Genomic DNA, 11,275 nt, shown 5'->3' with positions numbered 1-11,275 from the left:
TTTGGAGGGTTTCTTGGGGAGTTTGTCAGGTTGGATGGGGAGCGTCGCTGCACAGCTATTTTCAGGTCTCTCCAGAGATGTTCGATTGGGTTCATGTCCGCTCAAGAACATTCAAAAACTTGTCACAAAACCACTCCTGCATTGTCTTGGCTGTGTGTTTAGGGTCGGTTCACCTTCCAACAGGACAACGTCACCCCAGTCTGAGGTCCTGAGCACTCTGGTACAGGTTTTCATCAAGGATCTCTCTGTACTTTGCTTCATTCATCTTTCCCTCGATTCTGACTAGTCTCACAGTCTCTGCCGCTGAAAAACATCCCTACAGCAAGATGCTGCCACCACCATGCTTCCGTCTGGCCACTCTACCATAAACGCTTGATTGGTGGAGTGCTTCTTCTGGAAGGTTCTCCCATCTCCACAGAGGAACTCTGGAGCTCTTTCAGAGTGACCATTGGGTTCTTGGTCACCTCCCTGACCATGGCCCTTCTCCCCCATTTTGCTCAGTTTGGCCAGCTCTAGGAAGTCTTGGTGGTTCCAAACTTCTTCCATTTAAGAATGATGGAGGCCTCTGTGTTCTTGGTACCCTTCCCCAGATCTGTGCCTCGACACAATCCTGTCTCGGAGCTCTATGGACAATTCCTTCGACCTCATGGCTTGGTTTTTGCTCTGACATGCACTGTCAACTGTGGGACCTTATATAGACAGGTGTGTGCCTTTCCAAATCATGTCCAATCAATGGAATTTACCACAGGTGGAATCCAATCAAGTTGTAGAAACATCTCAAGGATGATCAATGGAAACAGGATGCACTTGAGCTCAACTTCGGGTATCATAGCGAAGGGTCTGAATACTTAATTAAAAACAAAAATACCTTATTTACATAAAAAAAATCGCAAAAATATTTCTAAAAACCTGATTTCACTTTGTCATTATGGGTTATTGTGTCTACACATAAGAACAAAAATATTAAAGCAATTTTAGAATAAGGCTTTAACGTAACAAAATGTGGAAAAGGGGGAGGGGGTCATAAATACTTTCCCGAGTGCACTGTATGTCACTGTGCATCTATGGCTATATGTGCAATGCCACTGCCTACTTCATTTGTTCATTTAACAAGACAGCTCATAATCCAGTGCCTATATCACAGTCAACACCTATATTTTAGCTTAAAAAAAGAAACATTCTCAGCCTCATGGCAAACTAGCTTGATGGGAAGGGCTCATCAGGATGACTGACTGAACCGAATCCATTCGTCTCCACTCAACTCTTAGCTGCGCGACATACTTCATCAATGTGTGCACCGGCGTGTCGGTATAGCCTCTCCCTCAAAAATAGGTAGCACAAAAACTTCCATTGCCTTTTTTTACAGTTAATTATTACTGTAAAATTAGCCTATATAATTTCGACCACGCCATTTGAAATGTGAAAGGCAATGATGAATCATTAACGTTCCACGAGGATATTTCATATAATTTAGTATTATTAAAACTAGTACATAGACTAGTCACTTACCGGCAAAATTGAGTTACGTCGCGAGACTGCAGACATGATGAATTCATATATTTTTTGGCGTCTTTTAGCTTGTTAAAACGTATCCAACGTATGTTGAAGATGCCGACTACTGCAATCACGAGCGTTGTCGAGTCGACAATGAATTAACCGCCGTGAATAGACGCTATGGCTGGGACCGAGTGTCGTGAATCAGCAACAGTCTAAAGGCTGCTGCATTTCAAGCAATGACGGACAGCAAAATCGTATGGGGCGGGGTGGAGACACTGAAATCACCATAGTAACAATGCCGCAGCCCTGAGTATTCAAAAGACAGGGAAGGCAATAGGATCAGGTTTCACTGGACCAAAACTCGAGGTTTGTAGCGAGAGACGTTATATTGTTGCACTACCACAATTGTTACTGTTAGGTCTATTATTTGTATACTGAACAAAAATAGAAAACGCAACATGCAACAGTATCAAAGATTTTTTTGAGTTACAGTTCATATAAAGGAAATCAGTCAATTTAAATAATTTAATTGGCCCTAATCTATGGATTTCACATGACTGGGAATACAGATATGCATCTGTTGGTCACAGATACCTTAAAAAAGGTAGGGGTGTGGATCAGAAAACCAGTCGGTATCTGGTGTGACCACTATTTGCCAATTTTGCATTGAGTTGATCAGGCTGTTGGTTGTGGCCTGTGGGATGTTGTCCTACTCCTCTTCAATGACTATGCAAAGTTGCTGGATATTGGCTAGAACTGTAACACGCTGTCATACGTAAATCCAGAGCATTCTAAACATGCTCAATGGGTGACATGTCTGGTGAGTATGTAGGGCCATTTTCAGTTTCCATGAATTGTGTAGAGATCCTTGCGGCATGGGGCCGTGCATGATCATGTTGAAACATGAGGTGATGGTGGTGAATGAATGGCACGACAATGGGCATCAAGATCTCATTACGGTATCTCTGTGCGTTCAAATTTAACATTGATAAAACGCAATTGTGTTCATTGTCAGTAGCTTATGCCTGCCCACTCTGTTCAAAACAGCAAACAGCTTGTCCACACGACACCATACACGTGGTCTGTGGTCGTGAAGCCAGTTGGACATACTGCCAAATTCTCTAAAACGACGTTGGAGATGGCTTATGGTAGAGAAATAAACATTCAGTTCTTTGGCAACAGCTCTGGTGGACATTGCCAATTGCACACTTCCTCAAAACTTGAGACATCTGTGTAGATCGTGCATTCAGTCATAGCACTATTATTTTTAGATAATTAATATGGCACTTCATGGACTATGAGTGGCTTGAACAGTAGGCCTAAACTAATTTGTGTAAATAGCCTAAAGCTTACCCTACCAGTTTAGCAGTGAAACAAGATGTTTGCACATGGATGGTGCATCCAAATAAAGTTCTCCCCAAATGCAAATATTACATGGGTAGGAGTAGGCTGTTTACAGAAATTATAGTCATTATTAATGTATGTTCATAGGACTGGTCTATTCCCCGACTCATCTTGTTCAAAAGCCTACAATATTTCTAATGACTGCAATTTAGCATGCTTTTGCAGTCTATTCTTTATGCAACCCCTTGGTATCCTGTAAAGCCTAATTAATATATTTAAATTCAATATCTTGATTTATGAGTTACTTACTATAAGAGATCAGGGCATTTGTTTGTAGCCTATAAAGAGGATTAACTCAAATATAGGATTTCATGGAGAAAAAAACACCTTTGTGAATCTTGCACCCCACATGAACTGCTCAAGTCACACTTTCAGATAGCATAGATACAATTTTTATTTTACAGCAGCCCATATTAATGCACGTGTTATCTTTATGTCCCCGATCCCGTTCCAAGGACGGCACAAAACCTTGAGCATCCTTCCTCTCCACCAAGATTACACACCTTGATCTAGCTGACACCATACTGAAGATGTCAGCGTGGCTTCAATAGGCTACAGATGTTTCATTTCCATAAATCGTATCTGACGTTCACTTACCTCTCCGGCTGTTATTCGCTGGACTATCTGCTCGACCAAACTCGGTAGCATATCCTGATTTTCTTCGGTATCCGCAGTATCCGACATAATGACTTATAATGTCGACAAAATGCAGGGATTATAATTAACAAAATGGGTCAATAACAAATAAATATCCTAACAAATACTGTAAAAATCGATTGGCTTCCAAAAGAGAGAAGGTAACATTCGGAGAAATATGGTTGCATCTTCATCCTCAGTACATCGAGCAGCCTAAATAGCATACAATTCATTCCCCAGCTGCTTGAGGAGAACATTCTGCAAGATTTATCAAGAGAAATAATCTTTGATGCGTAACCCCGCCCTCACTGTACATCTCAGGCGTGCGTTTACCCGCGCAGTTAGACATCAGCAGCGTCATCCGCGATGTCTTCAACTGAGCCCTTTGTATTTCACCCAACAAATGAAGACTATGGCTATTTTGAAATTACAGATAATAACCCCATGATGTTTGGGAATATAATGGATTTTACTGAGATAAAATTAAGGAATTAAATTGGAGTCACCTGATTACGCATTCAAGCGTGTATGCTTGATAGGCCTATAAAGAGTTTTTTAGCCTACACGTTAGTTCATTACAATCTGAAAACACATAGGCTATGCCTTTTTGCCTAATAGTTTACGCGTTCTTTTGTTCAATTTGTTTAGCAATATTAGCAACAATAGTCTTTAGAGGCTAAAGCCTATTGTGGTCTTCCCAGCATATCCCTTCAAATAAATGATTTCATGCTGTAACGAAAACCACAATTTAAGACAAGCGTTTATGATAAACCTGTTAATAATATTGAATAGGTCAGTGATTTATGATAAACCTGTTAATTATATTGAATAGGTCAGCGATTTATGATAATCCTGTTAATTATATTGAATAGGTCAGCGATTGAGAGGATTAAATTGGGCATAACTGCTGCGATGCCACTTGTTCCACGCAACGCGACGGCGTCACCAGATGGCGGCTTCAGGCGGATGGTTAAAAAAACCCACAAAAACAAGCGGAGGTCTTTGAAAGCCCATGTCATGTCTTACAACCATTATCAGTGCACCATATAAAGCCACATAATGGACCCCACGCGGCACTGGCTTGTGTGATTGAGTTATTCAATTATTTAGTCATTATTTAACTACTGGTTTAAAAGGGCTTAAGAAATGCATTACTCGTACAATTATGTAACTTTTAAGTAAAGTCGTCCTTGGCTTAGAGATGGCATGTCATGTCACATGCAAGGTCCGATGCTGTATACTTTTTATTTGTAGCAGAGAAAATGACATTTTCCTGAGTCTTCATAAGGATTGTAGTCTTAATTAAGAGTGCATAGCTGAGACCAGGGCAATGTTGTACTACTGATAAAGTACTTCTGTTTTATACTCTGTCATCGTGCTGATTTTGTTGGCACACCTTCACTTTGCAGTAAAAATCAAGATAGGGGAGGGATGCTGGATTTCATGAGATGCTGATTAAAGTGGTGAGTGGATTAACTAACTGATGACTGGCAAACCAGCAAACTGCAGACCCCAAGGACAATCTCCTTGATTAGATCTAAGACTAAACAACCTCTGATGACAATTTACTGTTACTTTAAACTGAAACATAAACAGGCTTCTTTCTATCTCGCACTCTGCACAAAAGAAAAGGTAGGCATGTTTCACATAAATATGCACCAGTTTTAGCACAAGTTTAGTTGATTTGACATAATACAGAGAATTATACTATTATTTATTTCACATAACATTGCATATCAAATCCACCTACCTCACTGAAATAGCAGTGATAAGATTGAGCACTTGCATGATAGAGGTGACATTTATATAATATCTACACTCAATATTTCTATAACGTGCAGAAAAAATGTATTCAATGTAACTTTTTTCTGTATAGTTCATGTCAAGACAAACATTCATGTGTCTTTTGACCCAATAACACATCTGCAGTGACAGGCAAATCCATACAGTAAAGGCCCCTCGGGTTAGAGAGCCCAGTTTTTGCTGTGTGAAGAACATTTCAGAGAAAGGAATGAAGTTTGAGGTAGTGGTCTCGTGACTTGTCAGCCTAGGAGTACAGAAAACTGCCATAACCTCAAAATATTACTGGAGCCAGCTACACAGGTTAAAAATACACAGATGCTAAAAAATAACTTATCCTGGACAAACACAAGAGGCTTGATCGGTGTAGTGACCATGTCAGTTTCCGACAAAAACATTTTGACCAAATAACAACGACACGCAATAGGCAAAAAGTCTTAAAGATCTTTTGAGAATGTAGCAGAGAACCTACAGTGTTTCTAGCAGATAGAAGTTCAGTCTTTTAAAGAGCATGTGTCTCAGAGGAAGGGAAATAAATACAGTATCTACAAAGCATTTCATTATAACACTGAATCTGGCTCAAAAGACGCTAAGCAGAATGAGCTCTCGCCCGGCCTGAGCGTCTACTCCGCCAGTTTGCGCTCAATTAATGATGGGCCCAATAAATTATTTATTCACCTTTCCCCCCTGTTTCAATGAGACCCACATGGCTTAGGGGCTATGGTGGCAGTACTTGGAAGCTGGGGTGTGGTGGTGGGAGGCATGCTGCTGTCAGCTTCAGGTGTCTCTCCACGTCTGGTGCAGATGCTGCAGATACTCAACGGCCCTCTTGCTCACGCTCAGGGTGGTGTGAACCTGCTGCAGGTTGGCCTCCCCTATCAACGACAGGCCGCAGATCCCAAAGTAGGCGTGCAGCGGGTCTGGAACAGACACGAAGACCAGAAGAGAGAGGAAGGTAGGTCAGACAAGGGACATGCCCCAGCACCTGACACTGAAAGGGCACTGTGGCTTCGGTCACATTCCACGTTCGATTGCATTGCTGACGTTGCTTTGCATCAACTAATGGTTGGACGCTATGTCATCAACTGCGCAGTCAAGCATCAGATTGCTATAGCATAAGATGTGGTTAGCTGTATGTTTGTAAATAACAGGAAGGCCCGCACACTGTTTATGCTCCAAATTTACCGCTTTGACAATGCTTCGATCCGAAACGGATCTTCGTCAGGTTTAACACCTTTGTGAGATCTGGCAGGTGCCTGCAATGTAGTCAGACTGGAATGTGACTAGCAGACTTTTAAAAATCATATAGAAAACGAGGTCCACAGCTCCTTTAACAACCTCACATTTGCCCGACATGAATTAGTGGCTGCACCTGATGGCTGTACAGACCCAAAAATAATATCATGAAATAACTAAGATGTGGTTTTAAGAGAGAGCAACTCTAAAGTGCTGCAAAAACAGGATTAAATTGCATACATCAATAACTGTCACTATGGACCACTTGCTTATGAATAAATGTCACGACTTCCACCGAAGTCGGTCCCTCTCCTTCTTCGGGTGGCGTTCGGCGGTCGACGTCACCGGTCTTCTAGCCATCGCCGATCCACCTTTCATTTTCCATTTATTTTGTCTCGTCTTCCCACACACCTGGTTTCAATTCCATCATTACATGTTGTGTATTTTACCCTCTGTTTCCCCCATGTCCTTGTCCGGAATTGTTTATTGTAGTGCTTGTGCACGTTATGCTGGTGTGTAACGGGTTTTGTTTACCCATTGATTTATTGTTCTGTTTACGGTGGTTTTATTTATTAAACTGCGCCGTTGTAAATCAGTTTTTGCTCTCCCATGCCTGACTTCTCTGCCACCAGTACGCACCCCCTACAATAAAACAGATCTTGACATAATTGACAGATTGCCAATAATGTCTAGCTGATCCCAATTATGTTTCGAGTGAAACATCACAACACTTTTCCATACTTTGTCTTATGCAAGATGTATCTCTTCTTAGGAAAGCATTAATAGGCTGCTACACATTACTAGAGAGAAGAACAGTACATGCAGTAAGTACATGATAGTAAGTACATGATACTACCTCAATTGTCTTTGTGAGTAATAACAGTCAATGGATGCATTGTTTTACTGGCCCTTTAAACTTCTTGTCAATAGGGGGGTGCTGTTTTCACTTTGGAAAAAATCGTGCCCAAATTAAACTGCCTCGTACTCTATTCTAGATCATACAATATGCATATTATTATTACTATTGGATAGAAAACACTCTCAAGTTTCTAAAACTGTTTGAATTATATCTGTGAGTAAAACAGAACTTGCAGCAAACTTCCATACAGGAAGTGAAAAATCTGAAAACGATGCTCTGTTCCAGGGCCTGCCTATTCAATTGCCTTATATTTATCGATATGCATGCACTTCATACGCCTTCCACTAGATGTCAACAGGCAGTGGAAGGTGGAATGGGGTGTCTAGCTTGATCTGAGGCCGAACAAGAGCTTTTGGAGTGACAGGTCTGGAAATTCTTTGTCTTCTCTGGCGCGCGAAGTACGTCGACATTGTCTTCTGATAAGCGTTCGGTATACACGGCGGATATCTCCGGCTCTGATTTTATTTGATACATGTGATAATAACATCATAAAGTAGTTTTTTTCAACCGAGTTTTATCAGTTTATTCAACGTTTATTGGGACTTTTGGAATTTTCTGTTCTTTGCGTCAAGAGAAGATGGGCATGTTCGCGCCACATGGCTAGCTAAGGTTGCTAATTCGACAGGAGAAAAGGACATTCTAAAACCAAACAACGATTTATTCTGGACCAAGGACTCCTACAAGATTCTGATGGAAGCTCTGCAAAAGTAAGAACAATTTATGATGTTATTTCGTATTTCTGTGGAAAATGTTATTTCTATTCTCCGCCGTTTTGGCGGGCGCTGTCTCGCAATAACGCAAGCTGTTTGTTATGGTAAAGTTATTTTTTTAAATCTAACACGGCGGTTGCATTAAGAACCAGTGTATCTTTCATTTGCTGTACAACATGTATTTTTTAGTAAAGTTTATGATGAGTTCTTTGGTCAGATTAGGTGAGTGTCCAAAATAGCTCCTGACATTCTGGGGAAATGTTGCTACATTTTCACAATGTATAACCACGGTTTGCAGCTCTAAATATGCACATTTTCGAACAAAACATAAGTGTATTGTATAACCTGATGTTATAAGACTGTCATCTGATGAAGTTGTTCAAGGTTAGTGATTAATTTTATATCTTTTGCTGGTTTTTGCGAATGCTATCTATGCGGTGAATAAATGTGTTTGTGTGTTTGGCTATTGTGGTAAGCTAATATAATGCTATATTGTGTTTTCGGAAATATTGGCTGGATTCACAAGATGTTTATCTTTCATTTGCTGTAAACCATGTATTTTTCATAAATGTTTTATGATGAGTATTTAGGTATTTCACGTTGCTCTCTGTAATTATTCTGGCTGCTTTGGTGATATTTTTGATGGTAGCTGCAATGTAAAACTATGATTTATACCTCAAATATGCACATTTTCGAACAAAACATAAATTTATTGTATAACATGTTATAAGACTGTCATCTGATTAAGTTGTTTCTTGGTTAGTGACTAATTATATCTCTATTTGGTCAGTTTTGTGATAGCTACCTATGCGGTAGAAACATGGTGAAAATATGCGGTTGAGTCTTTGGCTATTGTGGTTAGCTAATAGAAATACATATTGTGTTTTCGCTGTAAAACATTTTAAAAATCGGAAATGATGGCTGGATTCACAAGATGTTTATCTTTCATTTGCTGTATTGGACTTGTGATTTCATGAAAATTATATTATATGATATCCCTGTCCCGTTAGGCTAGGCTATGCTAGTCAGCTTTTTTGATGAGGAGGATCCCGGATCCGGGATGGGTATCACTGAAAGGTTTTAAGGGACCATAAATAATGCACCATGACCCCTTTAAACTGTCCATCTTCCATGGGACCCCACTAAAAGCCTTCCAGGCACAGTGAACGTACCATCATTGAATTATAATGAAAAGACAGATTGGAAGCGGATTAAAATCCATTAAAAAGTAATTTCAACATGAATTATGACTCAAGGTCATGTGGAATTTTCTTGCAGGATTGCTGTACAAAACATTAAGAACACCTTCCTAATATTGACTTGCGCGCACCCCCCCTCCCCCAATGTGTTGTAGGCATGGACTCTACAAATTGTCAAAAGTGTTCCATAGCGATGGTGTCGAAAGCGTTCCATATGGATGCTGGCCCATGTTGTGTCAAATTGACTGGATGTCCTTTGGGTGGTGGACCATTCTTGAAACACACAGGAAACTGTTGAGTATGAAAAACTCAGCGTTGCAGTTCTTGACACAAACCAGTGCACCTGGCACCTACTACCACACCCTGTTCAAAGCCACTTAAATCTTTTGTCTTGCCCATTCACCCTCTGAACGGCACACACACACACACAGTCCATGTCTCAAGGCTTAAAAATCCTTCCTGTCGCCTCTCCTTCATCGACACTGATTGAAGTGGATTTAACACAAGTGACATCAATAAGGGATCATAGCTTTCACCCGGTCAGCCTGTCATGGAATGAACAGTCGTTCATAATGTTTTGTACATTCAGTGTATGTCTTCCATGATGACATACATTCTTTTAACTGCAACCCATCTAAAGATTGTCAAAATAAAAACTAGCAATGAAATATTACACAAAATAATTTTTAAACAACTGTTACACTTCACTGCATGCACTCTAACAATACTTTTGTGTGATAGTTCTCTCATATTGTTCCTTCTTAATTCTCATTCCCATCCATCTAAATGATCTGAGAACCAATTCAACCAAACAGTTCCTTTAACGTAAGGCCTGTTCCTTCCCCTGTGTCCTCATAAATTAGACATCCCTGCCCCCTGGCTATTGGCTTACTGGGCGTTTTCCATTGACAAAGGCTAACACTCCCTCCCACCCCATCTACACCTGTACAGAGTCAGAGTAACCTTACCTGGATGACTGTCTGGTCATTTAGCGAAGCTGCCCACCAAATGGTCCTGAGTGGACAGGATGTAGTTCCAGGTTCTTCTCAAAATTAGTATACCGAAAGACGTCTAGGGCTGAAAATAGGAGAGGTTAGAATTAGGCCGGGGGGGGGGGGGGGGGGGGGATCACTGTGACACCTTAGAACTAGAGCACACCAGCGCTCTACAGAGCTCTTACTAAATTAAAAATTTAAAAAATTTAAAAAAAAATTTAAGTGAGAAGTAGGGATTGGTCTGAAACCGAAAAATAAAGAAAATTCAAGAGCACCACAATGCCTACATTACCCATGCTCTACCAAGGTTTTCCAGCGCACAGCTTTTGACCTACTACAGCTATGTTGGTCTATTGTACTTCAAACAATGTGTATGCAGGATGCTTAGGATTCAAACCTTCTCAAACAGCCTATGAATGCAAATCCCGCCTTCATTCCGCTTTGATCAACCTTTTTTCGACACTGTGTGAATCCGGGCTGATAATAGGTCACTTTGTTTTATAGAGGAGCCGGTATGCAGTTCCTTGAACATTTGAAGTGGGCTCTCCGGACAGGGCTCTCCGGACAGCTCCGGCCCAAGTTGAGCACTGATCTTAAGGCAAAGTTCATCGTCAGAACATTCATAGGCGCATCGTTAAATCTCTGAGCTGTTTCCCAAAACCATCGTCACTACAGTTACACTTGAAAACACTTGTCATTTACCGACTGCCTCAGACCACTTGTAGAATGCTAACTGGGTCGTTAAATGCTTTTTTGCCCTTTATTCACAGAAGATCTCAGCTAAACATAGAATCAAGTTGCTGATCTTCATCTGTGACCGCCGATAAATTCAGAACAAAGTTGACTACAATACAAAGTTGACAATGTCTTTGCCATCGT

General features: G+C 40.7%; 1 pseudogene; it reads right to left on the bottom strand.

The window, feature by feature from the left end:
• Positions 1-5,562: 5,562 nt before the first annotated feature.
• Positions 5,563-11,275, bottom strand: part of LOC120063513 — a 38,714-nt pseudogene continuing 33,001 nt past the window's right edge.

The sequence above is a fragment of the Salvelinus namaycush genome, chromosome 18 (genome assembly GCF_016432855.1).
Source record: "Salvelinus namaycush isolate Seneca chromosome 18, SaNama_1.0, whole genome shotgun sequence".
NCBI lineage: Eukaryota > Metazoa > Chordata > Actinopteri > Salmoniformes > Salmonidae > Salvelinus > Salvelinus namaycush.
This window is presented reverse-complemented; position numbering and strand designations above follow the sequence as displayed.